The sequence below is a fragment of the Megascapheus bottae genome, chromosome 9 (assembly GCF_031878675.1).
Source record: "Megascapheus bottae isolate mThoBot1 chromosome 9, mThoBot2.hap1, whole genome shotgun sequence".
In the NCBI taxonomy this organism is placed as follows: domain Eukaryota; kingdom Metazoa; phylum Chordata; class Mammalia; order Rodentia; family Geomyidae; genus Megascapheus; species Megascapheus bottae.
The window spans coordinates 37,431,427-37,456,937 of NC_143517.1; positions in this window are offsets into that span (position 1 = coordinate 37,431,427).

A 25,511-nucleotide genomic window follows, 5' to 3' on the forward strand; every position below is an offset into this window, starting at 1 on the left:
TTAAAACATATCTATCCCCACCCCCTTTCGCTCCTCCCTTCTCCTCTCCTTTCCTTTGTGTTGGACAATTCACTCTGGGGCAAACCTGATGCCATGTTATAAGCGGGCCCATGGAGAATCCCATGTGAGAAGGAACCAAAGCCTCTTGACACTGACCATGTAAGTGAACATGGAGGAGAATCCTGCAGCTCTGCCAAGCATGGAAATGACAGCAAGAGCTTGACTACAACTTCAGGAGAAACCCTCGGCCTCAAAGACCAGCTAAGTCTCTCCTGGATCCCTGACCTTCTGAACTTGAGGTCAGTTAGATATACTTGCTGGCCTTAGCCACTCTATTTTAAGATGCTTGTCAGTTAGCAAAAATTGTTCCTATATAAAATTATATATAGGGCCGGGAGTTTGGCCTAGTGGTAGAGTGCTTGCCTAGCATGCACGAAGACCCAGGTTCAATTCCTAGGTATCACATACATAGAAAAAGGCTGGAAATGGTGCTGTGGCTCAAGTGGCAGAGTGCTAGCCTTGAAAAAATCCCAAGGACAATGCTCAAGCCCAGGACTGGCAAAAAAATATCTATATCTATATCTATCTATCTATATATATAGCTCAAACATATATATGTCTTTGTTTTCCTATTTAGGGTCTATTTTCCCCAATTACATGCCTAACTCATTCACTGATTAAATGTAAGAATGTAAACCTGATCAAACAACAAAATAATCCCTGACTAAAACTTTGCCTAGATCACAATAGTCCATAGGTATATGCAATTCAATAGGTATTTGCAGAATGAATGAATTAAATGTTTGTTTATGTTAAACCCTCAACAAATTATTAATTTATCAGTCCATACACTAAACTTATATTGGCTCAGATAATCTCATAACTAGGAGTAAACTGGATATTCTTTCCATGTCATACAGACAAACGTAAGCTGACAAGACCTTTGATGCATTATCACACATTACAGAGCTAGTATACAAACCCTGGGCTTCTGCTTCCAGCATTGGTGTTCTTTCTCCAACACCCTTTTAAGTCACTCACTGATGCTGGAGTTTCCATACAGAACATGGGTTAAGCTAGAGTCTATGAGTCCCTCCTGCCTCCCCTGGACCTGCGGGGTCCAATGCTGTGCAGAAGTATGCCTGGCGTCAACGCAGTGTTGTCCACTCCTCTTTAAAAATAGAAGGGAAGCATATTGCATGGTTTTTTTTTCCCGTTCCAAAACTATTAATGTAGACAAAAACATACTCAAGAGTCTGCAGGGTGCAATTTTAAATGCATTTCCAACTTTTAAACTCTCTGAGGATTTTTCAAAGTAGATATGTTCTTCAATGCCTGTACAAATTATAGCACAGTCTTGAGTCTCTGTGGGTGTTCCTCTTTCCTAGCTAGAGAAGTCCTGATTAGTGCAAGTAAGAAAGAACACATGTTTGGTCTGAAATCATAACTAAGTGACCTAGAGGTTATAATTAAAACATCTTTTGTGCCAATTACAATTTCAAAGAATGAACAATATTGTAATACACATATATTAAATTTATATGCTTGCAGGTCTAAGTTGTAAACAATCTAGTATTACATTTTTCTAATGATTCCTAATACTATTTCTCATCATCTGTAAGAAAAAACCTGGCCCAAGATAAAATTGTCTTAATCAAATTGGAATCCTAGAATTGCCTAAGCAATTGCCTTTGGCTTATCATATGTAAAATGGGAATAATTGGATTCCTATGCTCTAACAGGTCTTATTGTGAGGATTGAAAAGTTGTTAAAAGAGTGCCTGGCATTGTTTCACAATCCTGGACTATTAATATTATCCTAGTCGTGACTACTTTATTTTTGTTATTGGATTTCCCCAGGTCATTTCATCGCTCTGATAACATAAATATCTGAAAAATTACTTTCTGTGGCATCTTCTCAGGACCTATACCTCCTCTCAGTTCTTTTCTCCTTCTGTGCCATCTTCTCAGGACCTATACCTCCTCTCAGTTCTTTTCTCCTTCAAGGCTACTCAAAGCAAACCATTCCTATATCTTTACTCACAACCCTGAACAAAAACACTACTTAAAATGGATCCAGGGGCTGGGAGTTTGGCCTAGTGGTAGAGTGCTTGCCCAGCATGCATGAAGACCTGGGTTCGATTCCTTGATACCCCACATACATAGCAAAAGGCCGGAAGTGGTGCTGAGGCTAAAGTGGTAGAGTGCTAGCCTTGAGAAAGTCCAAGGACAGTGCTCAAGCCCTGAGCTCAAGCCCAGGACTGGTAAAAAAAAAAACCAAATAAAATGGATCCAGAAGACAGTTCCTCTCTTTGGCCACTTTCTTGCCATATCATTTTGCTCAAGTAATGTCTCTAATCTTCTGTTGGAGAAAATTTCTTGATGCTTGGCAGTAGGAGAAGTCGATAATGATTATAGGACCAAAGAACTACCAAATGATTTAGGCTTTTGAGTGAGAAATACTGGGTTAAAAACTTGGTATTGTTCTTATTCTGTGCCCTAAGGGTAACAAAGAGAAAGGAAGCTAAGAATTCTTTGCCCAGATGTCTCCAATCAGGATTATGTTCCTTGAGTCATTTCCAAGATAAAATCTAGATCGCCTTATCTCACACACCTCGAGATAAGTGGGACTATCTGTAAAACAACAGCAGTTTGGGATCTGGTACTGGGATGTGTTCATTTGTGGGACATTATTTTTCCTTCCTTGCAATACTTCTCTCCTTATGATTTCCTTTCAGGAAATCAACATTTTGCATGGTTCCAGATAGCAGATGGATCAATAGACTAATCGATGTGAGATTGTCATTAGAGGAACATGAGTAGTACATAATAAAATAAATCTATTTAATAATATTTCCATTAAATCCATGTCTTTTGCCTAATCAAGAAAGATTTTTTAAGAAATTCCCTAGTATTTGTTGAAGTCTATATAAGTTGAACAGAAATGATTTAACATAACTACAACCAAGACAGTTCAGAAAGATAAGCAAGTGGGTCTTTTAGATATCTTACCAGAGGAGAAATTTACCCCAGATAGTCTAATTTCAGAATTGGCATTTTAAAAACTCAATACTAGTAAAGACAAGCTCTCACCTCTTTCTCAGTCATTTAAAATTCTCTCCTCTAGTTTCAGTCTCCTCCTCAAAACCCAGGACTACATCCCTAACTATAAAACTCCTAGACTTAAACATGTGATTGTGTATCACAAACTGAACTGTAAATCAATTGCTCTTGCTTCTCTCACTCTTTGGATAGACTGCCATTGTTTTGGACAGAGTGTCATATTAGCATATCCAAATTGAATGTGCTACCTTGTGTCATATTTTCCATAACATGAATTTCAAGAATTTCAGTAATGCAGAGGTCTTTCGAATAATCTGTATATTCCTAGTTTAAGCATATGCAAAATATTTGAGAGATGGATATTGAATGATTATCTGACACAGTAACTACATTTAAAACTCAGGTCAATAAGAATACAGAGTGGGGCCAGTCCGACTGACTAGATATGGGTAAAGGAGAAAGATAAACAGGTACAACAAGTCATGGGATAGCATCGATTCCTACAGGTGTCTGATCACATTTATCACTAACTTGGTAGTTAGGGTTGAAATGTCATCACCAGTTTTGCCACTTCTATGACCTTTCTCTAGGCAGTGGGATTTTTTTTTTACTGGTGTGAAATAATTTCATATACAAAACCACAGAGAAAACTTCCTTTTCAAATGGGACAAATGGCGAGCAACCACAGAAAGGGTTAACAATTAAAAAAAAAAAAAGGTCACTAGCATGGTTTCATCTCTTGAATCTTACTGAAGCCAGAAACATGTTGAGAAAACCAAGAATGGCAACTCCCTAAGTTGTCGTTCAACTCTCTCACAGCTCTAAGGAGTTTCTACGGAATTACCAAGATTGGGGTTGTCCGTAGCCAGGAAAAAAAAAAAAAAAAAACAACGAAAAAGAATCCCATTCCTATATAACAGAATCACACACTCATTGAAAACTAGATAGGGTTAGGATCGTGGGCATTACAAATGGTGAAATAAATAAGGTATAATTTAGTTTTCAAGTGGTAATATCTTTGAAATGAAACACTAATGATAATTACACTGAGGCAACTATACCTTGGGACTGTCATCTGAGCTGCAGGAAGAAAGTGAGGGTAAGGAGGATATGAACAACTCTTGTTCTTTCCAAGTTCCTATCTGGTGAGTAAACCTAGGAGGTTCTTAATACATTCGATTCCATGAAGTCAGACTTTGTGCTAAACACAGACACTTCCAGTGATTTTCATACAACAAATTAGAATAGACCGAGTACACATCTAGGACTCTTCTAGCAGAGGATTAAAATAGCTCAAAACCTAGGTACATAAGGTCATATAGGGTGAGACTAAATGAAATGAACTCTAGGATATGGAAACAAGAGCTTTATCTTGTGTGATTGCTGTTCTTAATGTACTGTGTTATTTCTCTTCTTTTTTTTTTTGCCCTTTAGTTGATCTCATATTGTTACTGTATCTGACTTTGTTGCCTGGTATATTGACTATACATTTATTTATTTGAAATAGGAAAGGAAAGGGAGGAAGCAAGATGATTGAGAGAGGGTGGGGGAGGGAAATGGGGACAAAAACCATGAGAGGGGGTTATCAGTGTAATTGTAACCCCTCTATACATTACCTAGACAATAAAAAAAAGAAAAAAGAAAAATAGAATAGAGGGGCATGAGGGATTTTTACTAAATCTAAATATACTGTCTAAGTATACTCTTTATCCAAGTATTCTCTTAGTCGTTCAGCAAACTTTTGTTTAAGCACCAAGCACAATTTGGGAGCTAATTAGAGCTCTGGACAGGCAATTACAAAAATGAATGGTACATACCTTTGTCACAGAGTTGGCATGCTACCAAGACGGATACATGAAACCAAATAATTACAGTGCAATATGTTTCAATGCCCAAACATCTATTTCCCAAAGGGCCATACAAGGCTAGGTAAAATTATTAGGAGTGCTGGCATCTCTTGTTACACTTTTACTATCTTCCATGGCAATGTGAAATGTAGGTAAAGTGTCATTCTTCCTTGCTTCATACTCCTTACTGACGTCTATTTGTATCTTAGTTCATAACATGTACTTAAGATTTATAAAATTACATGTATTTAAATATCTTCCATAACTCGGGTTGTTAACTAAAAAAGAACTCCCCTCTTTCTTCTGACTTTAAATTACATGGTTCTCTGATTCTCTTTTGCCTTTTATTCCACATGAGCAAACGTTTGCTTTGCATCAGTACTCATTAAGAAAGTCTGGCTTTCTCAGCCAAATTGCAAGATACACCACAAAGGTTTAAGCAGGAAGCAAGAGGAAAGAACCACCTGAAATTCCCTCCAGCTCACTGCTGCTGAGACTCTGCCACTGCTGAGCAGTATTTTGATGAACTTCTATTTGAAATAATTGAGAGTTCTATTATGTCCAGCAGATCCGCTTCCTTCTGAGAGCTGACCCATAGGCTTCCATCGCCTCTACTGGTTTTAGATTAAATAATTACTTCCCCTCATTTCTTATTTTGTTTTTAACTTACTCAATCCTCCAAGGATCCAAGATACATCACACGCCTTGGCTCACATAGCTGGCTTCATCCGCTTTCAAATCAAGTAAGCTTTCCAAATGGATATGTTTACTTGAAAAAGATGGAGAGCTAAATTAATCAGTGCATTCTGATGTCTGATGTCTTCTCCTTTTACACGTGGCAAAGTGCAATTTGGTGGGCATCTCAAACACTGTCTGCCCATCCACTTCCTCCATGTACTCTTGAGATCAAATCTCTTGGTCCACAGCCTTACCCTCTCACAAAGTCTCCCCTAACCCTGCCCCTCACTATGATGGGTAAGTTCAGAGTAGGCATCTACCCAGATAAGGTCCCATCTTAAAGAACAAGCCACTTGTGGTAGTAGATGTCTGTAGTCCCAGGTGCTCAGCTAGTAGTGATAGGAGGATCGAAGTCCAGTGATGGTCTAGGCAAAAAAGCATGAGCAATGTGTAAAAAATACAGCTCGGGAGAGGAAAAGAAAATGGTGGGTGCACTACCACAATGATGTTCATTGCAGCACTATTTACCATAGCAAAGATATGGAACCAACCCAGATGTCCCTCAGTTGATGAGTGGATCAACAAGATGTGGTATTTATGCACAATGGAATTCTATGCTGCCATCAGAAAGAATGCATCGCCCCATTTGTAAGGAAATGGAAAGACTTAGAAAAAATCCTATTAAGTGAAGTAAACCAGACTCAAAGGAACATAGGCTCAATGGTTTCCCTCATTTGTCATAATCAGTAGAAACCTTGGGCTCTCCTAGCTGAGATTTACAGTAGAGCAAAACCTAGATACATAAGGCCATATAGTATGATGCTAAATGAAAGGACCTCTAGGATATTAAAACAAAAGCCATATAATGAGTGATTGTTGTCCTTAATATACTATGTTATCTCTCATCTCTTTTGTTGTCCCTTGCTTGTCTCATATTGTTAGAGTATTTCACTTTGTTATCTGATATATTGGATATATGCGTGTTTGGTTATTTGAAATTGGATAGGGAAGGGGGGAAAACAAGATGAGGGATGGGGGGTAGGGGAAATGGGGACCAGGACATGAGAAAGGGTATCAATGTTTGTGAAGTAATGCACCTTCTATCTGGTGAATATAATGTAACCCTTCTATTAATTACAATAAAAAATATATGAAAAAAAAGAAAAAGAAAATGGTGGGGGCACAGGATGGAGGGAGGAGGAGGGAGAGAATATAGTCATTATGTTCAAAATTGGACTATGTGACTTCAGGGCAGGGACAGAAAATCGTAAAATGGAGAAGAATGATGAAAGGGTAATACTGCTCAAGTTGTAAACTTTTATGCTGAACTAGAACACCTTTGTACAATTTCTCAATTTTTTTTTCCAGTTGTGGGCTTGAACTTTGGGCCTGGGCACTGTCCCTGAGCTCTTCAGCTCAAGGCTAGTGCCCTACCACTAAGAACCACAGCACCACTTCCACTTTTCCAGAGGTTAATTGGTGATAAGAGTCTTGGACTTTGGTGCCCAGGCTGTCTTTGGACCAGAATCCTCAGATCTCAGCCTCCTGGATAGCTACGATTACAGATGTGAGCCACTGGCGCCTGGCTCAATGATTATTTTTGAAAATAGAATTCACCATTTAACGGTGAGAAAAAGACAAAGGGTAAACCAGTATAACAGCAATACTCACAAGACAATATGTTGGAAATGAACTGTACAACTTAGGTGGTGGGGGAGACGGGAGGAAGAGAAAGTGGGGGAAAAATCATGGGAGGGAGTAACAATGATCAACAAGAAATGTACTCGTTACCCTATGTATGTAATTGCAACCCCTCTGTAAATCACTGTGACGAGAAAATGAAAGGTAAAACACAGAATTCAAAACAGAAAACTAGCCAAAAATCCTAGAGCATTTAATAAAAATGAAATCCACAAAGGAAATATAAAAGTAAAGGATAGTATTCATAATATGCTAATGGTCATACACTTTGTGGTGTTTTGTTTTGTTTTTAATGCAGAGAATAGACATCATTACAGTATAAAACATTTATACTGTAATCACATTCCACTTAGAGGTTCAGAGGAATAACAAGAACATTTTGCACACAACAAAGGAAGAAAATATGGTTTTCAAACACACATTACATACCTATTGAAGAAAATTAATCAAGCTACAAAGACAAATTTCATTACATTTTATAAACAATGAAGTCAATAACATCAAGAAGCAAATAATACCTATGCTAGTTGGAAATTGTAAAACACTTTTCCAAGACATTATTGCATGGACAAATTAGAAACCATAGAAGTCCTGCTCAAGATGAGTGGGAGGGAAAGGTGGAGAAAGACATGGGAAGGGATAACAACATTCAGGAAGTACCTGATGAATGTAACTGTAACCCCTCTGTACATCACCCAACAATCAAGAAGAGGGCCTGCCCATACTAAGCAAGTGTTCTACTAATGAACTATCCCCAGTGGAAATCTACAGATTATTTAGGAATGTCTAACAAAGAAAGCAATATTTTCAAACCACTGGGATGCAGCTCAAATACGTGTGTGTGCGCGCGCGTGCATGCGTGCGTGCGTGCGTGTGTGTGTGTGTGTGTGTGTGTGTGTGTGTGTGTTTGCTGGGGTTTGAACTCAGGGTCTGAGCACTGTCCCTGAGCTCTTTAAGGCTAGCACTCTATTACTTAAACCACAGTGCCACTTCTAGCTTTTTCTGAGTAGTTTATTAGTGATAAGAGTCTCTTGGACTTTACAGCTGGAGCTGGCTTTGAACCAAATTATCAGATCTCAGCTTCCTGAGTAGCTAGAATTACAGGCATGAGACATCAACAACCAGCTCAAATGCTTATTATACACAAATACTGTCATTAAAAAATAAGAAAGAGGGACCAGGAGTTTGGCCAAGTGGTAGAGTGCTTGCCTAGCATGCATAAAGACCCAGGTTCCATTCCTCGGTACCACATACATAGAAAAAAGCTGGAAGTGGTGCTGTGGCTCAAGTGGTAGAGCTCTAGCCTTGAGAAAAGTCCAAGGACAGTGCTCAGGCCTTTGGTTCAAGCCCCACAACTGGCAAAAAATAAAAAAATAAAAAAGAAAGACCAGTCATTTCAACAAGTAGGTCCAAAGTATGTACAAATTAAACCTTGACAAAAAATAATAAAGAAAAATAATAAAATATAAACCAAACTTTCTTTAAAAGATCAATATATTAAGCTTTTAAGGAAGAAAGTCTAAAAAATTCAAACTGTTACAAATTTTAGGAAAAAATACAGAAATTTCTAGTAAGACAAATACTATCCTGACATTAAAAGCTTCATAGTTAAAACACAAAAGAAAAAACTATCAGTGATTCCTCCTTATAAATAAAAACAGAAATAAATCTTAAGTAATACAGAATGACCTCAAGGTCAGCAAAGCATAGAAAGAGAATTTGTGCACAAACACAAGGTTATGCATTCACTTAAATTTGAGCTAATGCCCATAGAGTTAAGAAGAAAAATAAATCACATACACTTTGAATCAAGCACTTCTATAAGCAACAGATATGCAGTAACAACAAAAAACATTCCTTGCCTTCATAGCGCTTACAGTAAGGAAATGCAGACAAATAGATGCAATATAGAAAATGATAGGTGATAACCAGATCTGTAAAGAAAAACCAGACATGATAGTTAAAATATGGAAGAGAGAGTGTTTTGGAAGATTTTCTGGGGCAACTAGGGAAGAGATGATTGAAAGAGGTTATTTAAGCAAAAGTCTTAAAGCCTTAAGGGAATAATAGAAAGTCAGAGTAAGCAAGCACAGAGGTGCTTATGCTCTGGAAGGGCGGAGAAGACTCTGGAGGGATATAAGCAGATCTAAACATATGCTCAAATAGTTTTTCTGGTTGCAGTGCTAAGACCAGGCAGGCTGAAGGCTAATGCAGTAACCTACCAAGGGCTTGAGTCAACATAGAAGTGATGGCAGCGGTAGAGAGAGTGATGTGAGTTACGGGGATCTGTATGGTAGAGCCAACAGGAGCTTCACACAGAGCAAGAATAAGATTTGAGAGAGGTCGATGTTTAGAGAGGTCATTGACTGAGATGGAATTAAAGAAGTATGTTGATGAGCATTGTAAATCAGCATGCTATACATATCATACAACCCAATGTTTGGAACTGTTCCAAAGTAAAGAAAAATAATATCCTCAAGTATGATTATTTATTCAACATTGTCTTCAATCTTCTAACCATTGCAACAAGATATTTATATGTATATGTGTATACATATACATGTATGCACATCTATAAGGTTATGTATAGACATGGAGAATCATTATGGAAATAAACTTATAATCAGTGTTATTTGAATGAAGACATTTATGACATGCCTAAGAGAAAAACATGAGAAAACTCCAAACAACTCAGTAAGGATATAAGTAAAGAATATAATGCTACACAACCATGTTCATAGCTGCACTATTCACAAATGCCAAGCAATGGAAACAACCCAGATGCCCCACTACAGATGAATGGATACAAAAAATGTGGTAATATATACAATGGAATTCTACATAGCCAACAGACAAGATAAAATAATGGCATTCTCTGGGAAGTGGATGAAACTAGAGCAAATCACGTGGAGTGAGATAAGCCAAGACCAAAGGAACAAAAGGTACATGTCTCCTTGATATGTGGATATTAGATCCAAACAGTACAAGAGTGATGACTCAATATTTGGGTACTCAAGGTCATTGACATGATCTTGGAGCTATAACTACATAGACATAAAAATCTATGATGGGATATATACTCTATAGATATGTTATATAGATTGATATGCATCTATGACATACAAACTCTCAGCTTAATTTTAATTTTGTTCTTAAATCTATGTGCCAGTGATTGCACATAGAGATCCCATTCTTGAATACTTATTGGTTAAAGTTGACATTTCAAATATGGTATTAAAAATCAATGTAAAAATCCTTAAAGAATATTATAAAATGTTTTTAAATGAAGAAAAAAGATGATCTGCAACATAATTTGTTAAAAGACAAAATTGACATCAACACACCAATCAGAGCATGAGGAAGTAGCTCAGTGGTGGAGCACTTGCCTAGCATTCAGAAGCCCTGAGTACCATCCCTAGTGCCAGAAAAAGGGAAAGAAATGTTTTAAAAACCAAATCACCAAATCAACATCAAAGCTTGTTCATCAAGCAAAGCTTCTTGGGAGTAAATAGTTAATAGTAAATTTAGAATATACTAAGTAGTAAATTAGAATATACTAAAATTCCTGGAAATTGTTCTCAATTGGTTTAACTCAACATTTCTGAGATTGCTACAGTAATTCACCTTGTTATCTGTTATATTGTATATATGCTTATTTGGTTATTTGAAATAGAATAGGGAAGGGGGGAAAACAAGATGAGGGGCGGGTGTTGGAGGATATGAGAAAGGGTATCAATGTTGGTGAAGTAATGCACCTTCTATCTGGTGAATATAATGTAACCCTTCTATCAATTACAATAAAAAGGGTATGGGGGAAAAAAGCTGTTACAGTAGGGAAAAGATTGCCCAAAGGGCTCCATACAAATTCTGTTTTAATAGATCAGAATATTTTGTCTATGTAAATGATAACACCCATATGTTTATAAATAACTGGGACACTTAGATAGATTCAATAAAATATTTCTCCTCTAGCCATCTCCTTCAGAGATTCAGACATGATCTTTAACCTTTGACAAAATTGTTACATATTGTGAATGCAATTCAAATGGAGAGACATTTCTGTATATCCAATAACCAATTTGTCGTTAAGAGCAATGCTTATCTTCCTTTGTTTGGTCTCAACTGGGGAAGGGACTGTGTTTTTGCTTAGCACATACTGGGAGAACAAATCAAAATCTTGGGGAGGAAGACTGGGCAGATATAGCAGAGGACTTGTAATTTGAAAGGGTCTAGGCTGGACACTGTATTTATCTCTATGGAAACATCCTTCCACTAAGTAAGGGGACCTACTTTAAGCTAAAAGAATTTTTTTACTTTTTATTTCACACTAACACTGAAATTTGTCCCCAACTTATTTAACTTGCCTATTTTACCTGCATAGCAAAATTGAAGGTTTTAGGCTATGATTTATTTTGTTCATTTGTCTACTCTAAAATAATAGTCATCTCCAATACTCGACCTATTCACAGATATGCTCCTATTTTTTTAAGAAAAGGAAAACTTTATTTTTAATCTGTCAAAAGGTATGTTTCCTAGGAAACATACATTCCAGAACAATTTTTGAGGTTTCCACTCAAATGTTCTGCACACATTCATTACCTTTGTAATTTGACAGTGGGGATGTTTTTAATTCTATCAGCTTCCCTTTAGAATTAAACTAAAAAATGCTTTAATCACATTTATTGTAAAGCTAGTTAGTAATTTCTGCCTCCAGTAGAATAAAAATATATTTACTAACCTAAAATTGGCCTCATAGAAATATAAGGAAAATTCTGATACATCCCCATTGAAACTGTTGAATGTTTGTTAGGTATAATGACTCATGAATGAAATGTCATGTGGTTAATTTTATTTTCCTCCTCTTATGGTTCTAGCCCATTCATTTTATGTTCAATAATGATGACTTCATGTGCTGGAATTCACTGAACCACACACTTTCAAATGGTGAAGATGATGGCTTTTATGTTATATAAATATTACTTCAACATGAAAGAAAATGATTACTTCATTATCAGCCCAAGCTTTTAAAATTAGCTTAAGATGTTGAGGACAAATCAACTCTCCTAATAACTGATTTGGGCACAACGGGCAGTCCCTTTGAAGTCCCAAACCGGGCTCCATCCACTCCAAGATTCCAGAAATTAGAGGCTGTTGATGACTTATTGAACTCTTCCCACAGATTCCCAATTTGTGGATATTCAGAACTGTAAAACAACATTCTTCACATCTGATGGCGAAACCACTGTCCTAATCTGCTGTTCAGGTTAAAATCTGATAATAATGGTTCCTTTACCTCCAGAGAAATCCTACAGGCAAACATGTCATGAGAGCCCAGTTTGACTGAGAACAGATCCACGCCACTGGTCACAAAGGGTAAACACTTCAGACATTTAACCCAGCCCAGCGGTACTAAATGGAAGGGGATGGTCATCTGGATTATGAATCACCTAATTGACATGTCAGAAAATACGTATTTTATTGACAGAAGGTGATTGTAGGGGAGAGTCATTTTTCATGTAAATACCTTCCCTCCTTCTCTTTGTATTCCTACTTCTGTGGGTGGTGGGAAGAGGGCCCCAGACAAGGAATAATCCCCGGTTACAGTTCAGTATCACATGATACATGAGTTTATTTCTTGCTTTGCTTTCTATTTCAACAGCTCTCTAGGAATCTGTAATTGTTCACAGTTTCTAAACAAATCTTAAATTGTTTATGAGACATTTACTTTTCTCTGGACATCCTATCAGTAGTAGAGGGAAGAATTAGCCCCTTGCCCATCTCTTTCTCAGTTGGACACTTTTCATTGGCTAGGATTTCAGGGGTACTGTAAACATGTACATGCTACAAAGGCATACACATGCATGCACACACCTTACATGCTACCCACACCATTTGTCTGCCATAATGGAGTGGAATGAATGAATAATGACCTAATATGTAAAATACTTAAGATTGAGAGCTTATTGTTATCTATCTTTATTTAGCCCATCTATATTTATATGAAAATAGATATTATCCCATCTGGTTTATCTAATATATATTTAAAATAATTGCATGTGCACAGTAGACATTAATTTTAATTATAATCTTTAATTCTTAATTAAATGCTTGCTAATGTATTTATTTTATTTTGTTCAGGTCCTCGGGCTTAAAACTTAGGGCCTGAGCCACATCTGGCTTTCCTTGGTAGTTAGTTGAAGATTAAAGTCTCCTGGACATTTCTGCTAGGACTGGCTTTGAACATGAATCCTCAGATCTCGGCTTCCTGAGTAGATAGGATTACAGGCATGAAACACCAGCGCCTGGCTTTTAAATCTCATTTTAATTTGTTGATGCATTAATTCCTAATAATACTACGAGGCATCCTCACAGCAGAGTTAGTAAGTTTTAACTGAAAAAATATTTTTCTCATATTTGCATACATATATATTAAACAAATGTAACAATTATCGTATGGGATCCTGGATCTGCAAAAGGTATGTTCTTATAATTACTCCTCAACCTGAGATATTGAAGAAGCTGCAATCTGGAGGATCTAGGTTCAAAACTTACCCAGACAGAAAAGTGCTTAAAACTCCATCTTCAAAACAGCTAATAAAAGCCAGGACTAGTGGTGTGGCTCAAGTAAGTAAAGCACCAGCTAAAGAAGTAAGCCAAAGGAGTGTAAAGGCTTGAGTTCAAACCCCAGTACCTCAAAAAAGAATCTAGAAGATAACAACTTTAACCTAATTTACTTCTTTATCAGAGATCTTGACTAAATAATATATTCTATTTTCCCTGGTAGAAATAAAAGCTCTTAGCATTCTTAACAGACTAAAGCTGGAACTTCAATTCTCCTGCATGGCTGATAACATAAAAAAGAGAAGCCCATTGCACAAACCTCAAATTAATAAAGACCAACCAAAGAATTACATATGTGGAAATCAGAGATCTATATCTGTAGAATTACCTACTATTTTGAAATACTAAGATATATGTATTATGTATTATAAATATATATTTATGTCCCAGCACATTGTCTTATTTCTCTTACAATTCATGAAAACAGTTGGATTATACCTTTCTTTGTCCTTAATTCATACCCCTAAAACCCCACCCCAAATTAGTGTGTCCAGAAACTTCTATTCCTATGTGTTTATGAAAGTAGGGATAACATAAAAAAATCTACATCTATTCAGAATTGGCAAATAATGATCTTTAAGAATGTTTGCACTTCTCTAACCTTTAGAGAAAAGATAGTTCAATAATATTTTCTCACCCCCATTGCCCTCCTCTCCCTCCCCCAGGCCTTGTACATGTTAGCTCTTTCACTGAGGTACATCTCCAGCAGAAATATGCCTCTTAAAGCAGATCTTGAAGAAATAAATCAATCCTCACCTCAACCTATCCAGAGAAAAGAAAATGGGCAAAATGCACTGAGGTATAAAAATCCATTAAGAAACCAAAACATAAAACAAGTTGAAAATCATACACAATTAGTACTAAGCACTGTTTATATTCTGTGACTGGTTCTATTAAAAGGATGGCAAATGTTTTAATGGCATGGGCATTTGTTATGAGCTTCTGAACTCTGGGAGTGACCTGGGAGAAGACTGAAGCCCACCCTATCCCAGATGGGAAGGGAGACCCATTTTTCCAACTCACCCAGTTCCTGAATAAATCGAATCTGTAAAGACAAGGAGCCCACTAAGGCTTTCATCATATCTTCTAAGGGATAACATCTCAAATTTCTTTGTTTCCCCAGTGCATAGTTTATTGTCTAAGACTAGTGCAATAAAGTCAATAAATATTCAGCATTAGTGACTTGGAGATAGGAAGGAATCTGGAACACATATTATCAAAGATGATTGTGAGAAATGTCACTACAATAATCCCGATTATGAAGGAATAAGAGACATATTTTCAAAGTAGAGAAAAGTCACTTACCTCTGTAACAATGCAGACTTTAGACCTCTAGGCACAGTACAGAAGATAAATCTGGAAGCATGGAGTAGTTGAGCCATGTGATACAATGTTCTGAGATCTTCTTTTTTAGGGAGTTTTTCTAGATTTGGGCATTATGAGCCTTTCAAGCTTTATCTTTCCTCTTTGTGGGACTTTTCTATGCATCAAAAATGTTTAACTGTATCACAGGTGTATTCCCTACATCATCATCATTGTAGCATCCAACCAGCCACCAGTTGCATCAGCCAAAAGTCCTCTGCATGTTGCAAATCCACCAGGGAGGCAAAATATTCCCTCCTCCTCCTCCTCCTCCCAAATGGAACCACTCTTTTAAGGTCTCTTCTTTGATTATTTCTGACCACAGGAAAGCACTGTTCATGATTTTAAAACTGGGCTGAGTGTTCCCGAAATATTTCGCTTCTGGAATATAACAAAAGAAGGAAAGATTCACAGATGATCATGAACCTAAATAATTTGGTTTATAAGAGATTTCATCAGGTTTTCTTCACTGTGGCCAACTACCATTCAATTATAAATCCATTAATGGATTAATCCACTGCTTAGGTCACAGCCCTCAAAATCCAATCATGTCCCAAAAGTTCCATCTCTGAACACGGCAATTTTGGACCAATTCTTCCTGAGCCTTCTAAAACATTTTATACCCAAATTGTAGCAAGCTATAAGTGGTAGGTGGGAAGGAAACTGATATTTTGTGATTTCTTCCAAGATCCTTGTTTGCCAACTGTTGGTGGATAATCATCTTTGACCCTTCCTTAGAAGACAGACTTCTCAGACACAGAAATTTCATGAAGACTCACTCAAGACTTCCTTCTGCAGTGTACATTCTCAGGTCTTCCATCTCAATCCTGCTTCTCAACTGAGGATATTTCTGTTCTTTGAGTAATCTACAGAGGGATGATGACTGCTACACAATAGAATCTTACTAAGTTACTATGCCTTCCATGAAAGGAACAAAACTATAATTTCAGGAGAATTATTTAGTGGTACAGAATCATACATTATATTCCAATCCATTATTTTCTTGGGATCATTTACAGCATCTGGCTGATTCCTGAGAAACCCTGTTGAAGACGTGATGGAGAAGGGAACGGAGGGAATCTCGGTGTGAATGCTTAGTTGGCTGTAGTGGGCTCTACACATCTGCATTGGCATGCTGTGATGAATGTGTTAGCTGATCAGAGATGGGTATTTCTTCTATGAAGTCTTTCATTTGTTTTTCATCACAGTGACACACAATTTCCTGCATTTTCTGCCTCTGGGGTATTTCCTGAAAAAAAAAAAAGAAAACATTACTTTTGACTTTTCGCAGATCTGACCTAAATTAGTCACATAAGTTCTCCAAGTTCTCCAAGCCCAAAGGAGAAAAACCTAATGAAATAAAACCTAAAATTAAGTAGAACCAACAAGTGTTGTATTTCCTGAGAGACAGTGGTTCAATTTGACTGGATACAATACTCCAAATAGAAACCAGTGTGTTTTCTCCATACAAAACCTATTCTAACAAGGGTTTGAGAATGAATCTGTGAAGAGCTTAGCAACCATCCTAAAGTTTCCAGAAATAGTTAAATACACTTTTGGATTCAAATATAGATAGATAGATAGATAGATAGATAGATAGATAGATAGATAGATAGATATAGAGATATTTCAAGTGATAAAGAAACCATCACACCAATATGTTTGTTATGTGCTTACTATGGTTGACAATGGTTATTTCACAACATTGGCTTAAATGTCACTCATAGCATTTGGGTAGATCCTTAGTCACTTATTTGCTATTTGGTGTAAAATAAATCTTTAATAGCTTCTGTTCTCAAATCCCATATCTGTCAAAGAAGATCTACATCATCTCTTTTAATACCAAGATCTTGAGCATTTGTTTTTTGGGTTTTAAAATTTTTTATTGTAATTAGTAAAAAGGTTACATGATATTTGCCAGATAGAAGGTGCATTAATTCACATACATTGATACCCTTTCACATGTCTTGGTATCCATTACCCTACCCCCCACACTCCCCACCCGTCTTGGTTTTCCCCCCTTCCCTATCAAATTTCAAATAACCAAATACAAATAAATTCAATAGATCAGATAACAAAGTGAGATACTATAACAATATGAGATAACCAAGGGACAGCAAAGGAGATGAGAGACAACATAGCACATTAAGGACAACAATCATTCGTTATATGGCTTTTGTTTCAATATCCTGGAGGTCCTTTCAATTAGCTTCATACTATATGGCCTTATGTATCAAGATTTTGCTCTATTGCAGATCTCTGCTAGTAGAGCCCAAGGTTTCTACTGATTATGACGAATGAGGGAAACCATTGAGCCTAAGTTCCTTTGAGTCTGGCTTACTTCATTTAATATGATTTTTTCTAAGTCTTTCCTTTTCCTAACAAATGGGGCGATGTCATTCTTTCTGACAGCAGCATAGAATTCCATTGTGTACAAATACCACAACTTGTTGATCCACTCATCAACTGAGGGACATTGTATCTTATTGTCAGGTAGTGGGTACATTACTTCTTGAACATTGAAACCCCTCCATGTTTTTTTACACCTTTCTCTCCCCCTACCCCTCCCAATCATCTTGTTTTTCCCCTTCTCTTCCCTGTTTCAAATAAACATATATGCAATACATCAAATATCAAAGTCAGCTACAGTAACCACATGAGATTAACCATAAGGGGGAAAAAGGAGAATAGAAATAACTTCACATAGTACATTAAGAACAACTATCACAAAGATAAACCTCTTGTTTCCCTATCCTGGAGTTCATTTCACTTAGCCTCATCCTATATGGCCATGAAGCATTTGTTTTATTTACTGAAACTTCTCATGCATATGTCAAATGAAAAACATGAGATGAAAGTCTGTCATGCACATTTCTTTCCAAAATATTTCCTCATGTGAAATCTCTACCTTCCAGTAGCTTTTATTTTCACTGCTCTGACACTGTCTTGCGCTGCTTGAAGATCCTTCTTTCTTTCATTTCACCTGCTCCTACACCAGCCACCTTTGCCTAGCCAACTCCTCCTCTATGTTAGCTCTTGGTTCAAGCATTATCTCCTCCAGATAACTTATTCCACATCTCCTCCAGATAACTTATTCCATGTGTCTAAGCAATATGGAGTTGTCATTTTATACTTTCAGAAGCATCATTTACGCAGTTATCCTTGCATTTCACACACTATGTTACAATACTTGTTTATGTTCAATAATCACTCCTTAGTCCCGGATGGACTTGAACTCATAGTCTTCCTATCATAGCCTCTCAAATGCTAGAATTACAGGTGGCACTGCCATACCATTCCAGACATTTGGGAAGTTATTAAAAATATAAGGTTTTGTGCACTTCTTTTAGCATATACTAATTGTTTAAAGGAGGGTTTTTTTTGGTTTTTTGGTTTTTGTGGGTCATGGGGCTTGAATTTGGCCTGGGCTCTGTCCCTGTGCAAGGCTACTGCCCTACCCTTGAGCCAAGCCCCACTTCCCGTTTTCCAGAGGTTAATTGGAGATAAGAGTCTCAGGTGCTTTTGTGCCTGGGCTGAGTTTGAACCTTGATCCTCAGATATCAGCCTCCAGAGCTGCTAGGATTACAGGCGTAAACCACTGAGCCCGACTATAAAGTAGTTTTGTTGTGATACGTCCATTCACACATATACTGTGTTTTCATCAAGTTTATTCTATTATACTTTCTTCTCTCCCTCCCCCATTATTTTAAATTTTTAACAGAATTCTTTATTCTATTTTTATACATAAACATAAAGTAACCTTTATCATATTCTCCCACCATCATCCTTTCCTTCTGCTTTTCCATTTTCCCCCTGTGGATGCCCCCTCTTTTTCATTTATGACATTTTGTTAGTATTTGGTTACCTTTGACAGCATCTATGAAAATGTAGTATCTTCTTAACTTTAGGGAAATGAGTTTTTCTTTAATGTGTTGCTATAAGCAAAGATGATTCTACCTTCCTTATATTAACTCCTAAATGAGGAGAGAAAGAAAAAACGGCAACCATGGAAAGGCCAATCATAGAGGTTCATACCTGTAATCTCAGCCTCTCAGGAGTCAGAAAAAAGAAAGATTATGGTTTGAGGCCAGTCCACAATAATGCCAGCAAGACTTTATCTCAAAAGCAAGCCAAGGGTGGTAGTTCACACTTGTAATCCAAACTATAACAGAGGCATATTTAGCAGTATCGTGTTCTGAGGACAGCTCCTCCAAAATACATGATATCCTATCCTAAAAATAACTAAAGCAAAAAAGAGCTGGAGATATAGGTTAAATGGTAGAGTATCTGCCCAGCAAACACCAGGCTCCAACTCTAAGTACAACCAAAAAGTAAAACAAAAGATAAATAACATAAATCCTATGGCTACAGTAAAAGATAAAGTTCTTACAATGACCTGTCAGTTTGTACAATTTGGTTCAATTTCCACACTCCACCTCAGTGGCTTCATCTGCCCCTTCTTATCTCCCTCCCTCCCCTGACCCAGTCTAGTCAGAGATACAGTCACCCTCTAGGCCCAAGGCATTTACTTTTAGTGAATACCAAATCCCTACTCTCCAGCTAAACACATACTTCTAGGTCTCTGCTCCGAATTATCTTCATGAGATCTTCCCTAGATACCCTATTTACAGTTCCAGTAGCCATCTCACTTCATTCTCTACTGTCTTTCTCTGATTATTCTCTAGAATTTATCACCATCTTACTCATTCCACATTTGACTTATTATCATCCCTATTATTTATCTCTAGCAAAAAGGACACTGAGACCTGAATGTGGCAAAAGCAGCCACCTTGCCCAATATGTGATTTTGTTACTTCTCTGTTCTTCCCACATTCAATCTCCCTGTGGTTTGCCTTATTTTTTTTAATTTTTTTGTCAGTCATGGGACTTGAACTCTGGGCCTGGGCACTATCCCTAAGCTATTCAGCTCAAGGCTAGAACTCCACCATTTTGAGCCACAGTACTACTTCTAGTTTTCTGGTGGTTAATTGGAGATAAAGAGTCTCACAGACCTTTGTGCTTGGACTGGTTTTGAACCAGGATCCTCAGTTCTCAGTCTCTTGATAGTTTGGATTACAGGCATGAGTTACCTACACCCAGCTACACTTTTTTTTAAATTTCCCCAAAAGCTGTATGTTGAAAACTTGATGACCAGTCTCGGGTACTATTGGAAAGTGAACTATTTTGGAGGTAGAGCCTAGTGGAAGGAAGCTAGGTCATTGGGTCATGCTCTTGAAGAGAATACTGGTACCTCAACCTCCCTTTCTGCTTCCTAAGCAGTTTTCCCTGTCACGTGTTCCTCACTACAGTTTTCTGCCTTGCCACAAGCTCAAAGGCACAGGCGAAGCAACCTTTTAAATCTAGAGTGACCTAAATTTTTTTCAAAGCCATTCACTGCCAACATGTTTTCACAGCAATGCAAAACTGACTGACAGAGATTCCTTAGCTAAATTCTGAGAACTCACTACGTTTCTTCAGTTACCCCCTTTCCTTTCTTTATTGCCAACTGCCTGATTCAAAATTCTACAGTGGTCTTGCTTAGATGTCTACAACAACCTAGTTTCACTCTTGCAATGCTCCAGTTTCTCCTCAAACAGCCAGATGTATCTTCAGTAGCTTCCGGGGCGCTGAGGATTTGATCTGCTTCCCAGGACCTTCAGCTCTCCAGTGCCTGACTGCCTCGCTGTCCATTCATTCCCAACACTCCAGCATTTTTATTTTTACTTTACCATCCCAGGGGCCCTTCAGGTACTGCTGTCCTTACCACCCGATATACGCTCGCGGTGACTTCTAGTCATCAGTCCATCTCTTCTCATCCTTCAGCTTTTATCTTAAACTTGTTTTGTCAAGAAGGCCTTTGAGTCCTCAGTCTAAAGTAGACCCTCAGATGGTTTGAAGTCATGACACCTTGCTTTTGTCTTCATACCATTTGACAGTGGGTAATTATGTTTCTATTCGCTTGTTTAAAGACCACTAATTGTACAGAAAATTCCAAGACTCTAGCACTCTTGTCCGTGTGCTTTACCACTAATCACCCAGCATGTGCACCATGCTTGGCACGTGGGAGGTGCTCAATATTTATTTGTTTCAATAGATGTATGGATTTGTATTATCAATCAACAGCTCTGTCTGGAATTGATCATTCTCTTTTGCTCCCAAAACAACTTGTTCCTCCCAAAGCACTTCTGTCATAATGGTAGGACCATTTTTGCTTGACATCTTTCGACTCACAACAAAATGTACCTCATTTACATTCATTCAAGTAGTAATAGGAATACACCTGCCTAGAAACATTTCTAATAAGACAAAATTATCAATGTAATTTCAGGTTTACATAGTACAAGACCTACCTTTGTTATTGTTGTGGTAGAAGTAGGGCTACACAAATATAGAAGCTGAGGAATATGTAAGCAGCTTCACATTGGCTGTGATTGAAGCAGTTCAAACGATTTGGATAACATGCTTTAGAATGCAAATGTAACTGTTTTCCTTAAGGGATTTTTATGTTCCTGATTTTTTAAATTACAAATAAAACATCAATCACTATTTTAATGTATGAGGCTCTGTCCTCATTGCTATTTCCCTGAGAGTACTTTTGTTTTCCACAATTTATCCAAAAGACAAAATTATTATTCTAGTAACTGTATCTCCTGCAAATAATTAGCAATCAGAAACCAAACTACTAAGCTTCCTCTGGGCCAGGGTTTAAGTAGCAGAGAAGGATCCCTGTTTAGATGGTAGTGGGGTCTTGAATTTTGAGGCTGGACTCTAAGTAAACAGGCAGGTGAAGAGGTTGGGATGATGAAAGACAATAGACCATTACCCAAGACTAATGGTGTTGTAAAGGAGATAAATGTCTTTGAAGTAGCACCCTTAAAACCTATGACCTTTAGGTTGACCTTTCTTTCAGATTATGGTATGCAGACTGTTACAGAGTCTGTACAAAGTCAGCAATTAGAAAGATGGACCTGGAGAGAAACAGGTCTCTAAGGCAGCGGCCTACCCAGAGGCAGGACTGCATTTCTCCTACCAGCTACCAAGTGGCTTCCACATTTGCAGTCACTTTCAAAAGGTTAGAGGTCTGTGACTCACAGCTCACAGGTGCACTTTCTCCTAGACAAAAAATGCACTTAACCCTCTCTGCATCATTACAGTCTATGCTACGAGCACATTAAAAAATCTGACAGTGGAATTTGGACAAATTGCCCATTCCTCATGTGGAGTAATGCAAATGGAACACATGGTTAATAACATTAAACACCAGCCACCTCCAAAGAAAATGGTATCTGTAAGAATGCTACAGGCATTTAGACTGATGTCTTTAGTACAAGCCTTAAGAAACCATATGCCTTTGATCAGAATGAATGATTTAGTAGGTAATAATGTATGATAGAGATTATGGGAACCAACTCACATACATTTACACAGTATGTTAAAGTTTTCAACCAATTTTCCCTTATGAAAATAAGTTGATCTTCATATAACACTGTGAGAGGAGAAAGCAGATAATGCTACTTACTATAATGTTTAATATTTCTTAAATTAAACAGTGCCCTTCTGAACCATATTGGAGCCTAAGAAAGGAGAAATGTATATATATATATATATATATATACATATACATATATATGTATATCAGTAATATTAATCCTGCCTCTCTTTAACATCTTCATATTTTATTCATCATATATCTTTTTGAATTAATTTTGAACACTTTGATTTGAAATTTATCAAATTTAAATGTTATTTGTTTTTATAGTTGGGAGATTTCATGATAGTTCTTTCTTGTCTATTAATTTCCATTATAACACCATTATCCTTTTAAGTATTATTTTAGAATGTCAGTATCCTTATAAACCATTACAACTAGTAAACTCAGCTGAATACTATAAAATTTACTTAAAATTCAGCCAGACATGTTGGCTCATGCCTGTAATCCTAGCTACTTGGGAGGCTGAGATCTGAGGATCAAGGTTCAAAGCCAGCCCGGGCACAAAAGGACCTGAGACTCTTATTTCCAATCAACCTCTAGAAAAATGGGTAGCGGGGCTTGGCTCAAGGTAGCCTTGATCAGAAGAGGTCAGGGCCAGCGCCCAATCCCAGTGGTAGGGCAGTAGCCTTGAGCTAAAGAGCTCAGGGACAGCGCCCACGCTGAATTCAAGGCCCATAATCAAGAAAGAAAGAAAGGGAGGGGAAGGGAAGGGAAGGGAAGGGAGGGGGGAGGGGGGAGGGGGGGAGGGGGGGAGGGGAGGGGAGGGGAGGGGAGGGGAGGGGAGGGGAGGGGAGGGGAGGGGAGGGGAGGGGAGGGGAGGGGAAGGGAGGGGAAGGGAAGGGAAGGGAAGGGAAGGGAAGGGAAGGGAAGGGAAGGGAAGGGAAGGGAAGGGAAGGGAAGGGAAGGGAAGGGAAGGGAAGGGAAGGGAAGGGAAGGGAAGGGAAGGGAAGGGAAGGGAAGGGAAGGGAAGAAGGAAAGGAGGGAGGGAGGGAGGGAAGAAAGAAAGAAAGAAAGAAAGAAAGAAAGAAAGAAAGAAAGAAAGAAAGAAAGAAAGGACACTTGCTTAAATTTTACGCCAAGACATAGTCTATTTTACCTGTTATTGCTTAGAATAAATTGACTACCTTTTCTTAATTGTCCCCAGAAGTAGAGAGGGATAGGAAGTATGGTTGATTTTGGCTTAATATATATAAAAGCACATAATGAAGAATATAAAATTCTTCATTGTTTTAAGATCATATGGTTCTACTTATTAGTTTATCAAATATATACATCATGCCACTGTTTAGATAGTCCAAATTTCCTTGTCCCCACATACTTTTTGTTGTTGGTGGTGGTGGTTGTGGGACTTGAACTCTGAGCCTGGGCATTGTCCCTGAGCTCCTCAGTTCAAGGCTACCACCCTACCCCTTGAGCTGTAGGTTTCTGGTGGTTAATTGGAGATAAGAGTCTCTCATCCTTTAGTGTCCACCTGACTTTGAACCTTGATCCTCAGATCTCAGCCTCCTGAGTAGCTAGGATTACAGGAGTGAGACACCAGCACATGGCTCTGACATACTGTTTCCTTTTTACCTTCCCAATAGAATGATCATATATGCAATATAGTTTATATTTGCATATTATAATAAACATGGGTCTAGTCATTTTTGTTTAGATGCAAGACATGATCAAGTTTAATTTCTTGGATGCTAGACATTTTTGCATCTCTAGAAATATTTTGTCTTATTTTGCAAATTACTTAAATTTGACTTCTTGGATGCTAGACATTTTTGCATCCCTATAAATATTTTGTCTTATTCTGTAAATTACTTTAAAAAAGGGGGGGGGGCTCTTTATAAGTCAGGAATGTGGCCTAGTGGTAGAGTGCTTGCCTAGGATGCATGGAGCCCTGCATGGAATTCCTTGGTTACTATATACACAGAAAAAAACCAGAAGTGGTGCTGTGGCTCAAGTGGTAGAGTACTAACCTTGAGAAAGCTCAAGGCTCTGAATTCAAGCCCTAGGACTGGCACCAAAAAATGATTCTTTGGTGGTATTTCTTCCAACATTTGTTAGGATCAGGGTAGCACTTATTTTAGGGTATTTTAGGGTAATAATTTTCACTGATAAGGAGAAATCCTCAAGAATACTCTGCCACCCCATGCGATCTTCCCATTTGAATGGTGGGGATAAAATGAGTTATTCCCAGAACTGTATGCACTCAAGGTACAGTTCTCTCAAATTCTTTTTTTGTGGTTTTCTTCCCAGCCTCAACGGGATGCTGATCAGTCCTGGAATGATTGTGTGAGGGGTCTCTTAGACTAAATCTCCGGAGCTTTGTGTGTGTGCACCTCTGTTCTCTTCCATTCTTTGCCCTGTGAACTCCATCTGCCTTGGTTTCTCCAGACTTAGCTTAATCTCTTAACCCATAGCTTAATCTCTCTAAAATCAATTTCATGGCCTGAAAATGTTCTCAAAACAGCAAGCTGAAGCAACCTTGTTTGTTTTTTATCTATCACAGATCCTTGTCTTTTGTTGCCTGGTATCTTAATGTCTTTAAAACATAGTTGTATACATTTTCCTTGTTTTTTCTTCATTTCTGGAAGGAGAAGTGCAAACTATATCATTCTCTCTTAACTGTGAATGGAAATCTCACCACTGACTTTTTGAGTGTAATGTCTATTTTCATTTTACTGTGCCTTATTCTCCATGGGCTAAGTTTGAAGAACTATAGTTTAAAAACTGGAGGGATTTTTTTAAATGTAATTT